This window comes from Pristiophorus japonicus, chromosome 18 (assembly GCF_044704955.1).
Source record: "Pristiophorus japonicus isolate sPriJap1 chromosome 18, sPriJap1.hap1, whole genome shotgun sequence".
Taxonomy (NCBI): domain Eukaryota; kingdom Metazoa; phylum Chordata; class Chondrichthyes; family Pristiophoridae; genus Pristiophorus; species Pristiophorus japonicus.
In genome coordinates, this window is record NC_091994.1 from 71,827,284 (window position 1) to 71,829,435 (window position 2,152).

General features: G+C 48.0%; 1 pseudogene; it reads right to left on the reverse strand.

Annotated features, from left to right (window-relative positions):
• Nucleotides 1-1,176: 1,176 nt before the first annotated feature.
• On the reverse strand, nt 1,177-1,355 carry LOC139229398 (U2 spliceosomal RNA; annotated as a pseudogene).
• Between the last annotated feature and the right edge of the window lie 797 nt (nt 1,356-2,152).

The window sequence follows — 2,152 nt, forward strand, 5'->3', positions numbered from 1 at the left end:
GCCGTAAGCATCTGGATCAATTTAAAAAAAAAGATTCAGCATCAACACGGAGGTACCTGAAGAAGATCATGAGATGGAGCTCACAACACCACCAGTGAACGAGCAACAAGAGCAATCAGGAGAATGCACAGTCCCTGCAGTCAGCCCGGACAGGCTGGAATCACCACAGGTGACAGACACTCACATCAGTGTCCAACAACCAGAGCCCCAACTGCGGCGCTCCACGAGGGAGCGTAGACAACCTGAAAGGCTAAACCTATTATCCCAATAAAACTTTTGGGGGGGAAGGTGATGTCATGTCTGTAAGTAACCACAATGTAACACTGTATACACTCAACCTAGATGCTCACCTTGACCACTCGGGGTGAACTTGTGGGAGACACTCCTTACCTGATCACACAGGTATAAAAAGGGAGGTCCCACGCAGGGTCATCGTCTTTGGAGTCCTGTGAATAAAGAGTTAAGGTCACAGAGTGACCTTGTCCCCAGAACGTGCCTCGTGTGGTTTCATACTGTAGAGTAAGAACTTTACAATCCTCACTCTGGAGTTATCATTAAAGGACTACGGTCACTACAGTTCAACTACAACACACTGCCTCGTGGAGTCATTATCAGAGCATCTAAAGACATAACAGTCCAGAAAACAATAACTGTGCTTAAGCAGCACTTTAGATGCCTGGAACACTCAGGAGGGGAGCTACAATACAATCCTGAGCAAGTTGATAAATTCGTGGTCGTGTGCTCCATGCTACACAACCTGGCTATCAGGAAGGGACAAGAATTGCCAGAAGAGACTGATGGTCCACCTCAGGAGAGAGAAGAAGAGGACGACGAGGGGCTGGATGCTGAGCTAGGGCCAGACAATCAGGCTGACTATGAAACCATGCCCAAGCCCCCCTCCAGACCGCAGGAAAGGGCCCGTGGTGGCTACATGACTGCAAGACTCTTACATCAGGAACTCATTAATGAGCGATTTGCCTGAAAGAACGTTGCTGTAATTGACAAAGCTGACACACTGCGGTGTGTGTGCAGCTCAGACATCAATGGTGGGCATCACATTAGTACCAGTTAAAGTTTAAGTTTTTTTTTATTAATCCAATTTCTTTCCAGATCAACTCTAACGCCAAAGATCACTTTGCGCCAATATATTTGATCTTAGGCCAAAAGGCCGAGAGGCGAAGTTGCACCGTTCCTGGAAATATTGCAATACCAGGTCGGTGCATGGAGTGGATGGGGCAAGCCCCTGATCCAGCTCCCTGTCCAAAAATCAATTCAATATCATGTCCCTATAGGGGATATTAAACTGATAAGAACAGATACTACACTTGATCTTAGCCAAAAGGCCGAGAAGTTTAAGTTTTTTTTTATTCGTTGCCAATCTTTCCAATTCTTTGTCAAATCACAAACGCCAGAGGTCACCTTGCACACATCAAGGATCACTCTGTGCCAATGCTCTTAGCCAAAAGGCCTAGAGCCACTGCACCGTTCCTGGAAGTACTGCAATACCAGGTTCGTGCCATGGAGGTGGATGGGTCAGGTCCCCCACACACCTCCGTGGAGGTGGATGGGTCAAACCACCCTACCCACCTCCTATTTCCGAGAAGTTTATGTTGATTCAAGTTAAGTTTTATTTAACCCTTTCATGTTAAGGAATCACCAGTGTGTAACGGTCCAGCTATCTGAGACAATGCGCAACTAGGTTATGTTGAATAAAAAATATTTTATACGATTATTGGTCTGAAATCACGGGCAAAAACACCCCACTCCCACCCCACTTTTTCGACCATTGACATCAATCAAATGGTCAACATGTCCAGCAACACAGAATACAAAGGCAAAGTAGGAGGGTGGTCCCCTCCCCCCATACATTGCAACAAATTGTATACACCCAGATGGAGATATAACACAGCCATCACCTGCGGACATGCACCTCACTTTCCTTCCCTCCTCCCCTTCGTCTCCCCACCTCTACCCCTTCCCCTCCTCGGTCCATGCCGCCTGGCCGAAGAGCTCCTCAGGCGGTGCCACATTGGGGGGAGATGAAGGCACAGGTACGAGAGCGGGGGGTGCTGAGGTGGGAACATTCTCGGATCCAGAAGCAGGATCTTGGTCCTGCCTCTCATCTGTCGTTGGCATTGGTGGTGCGGAACCT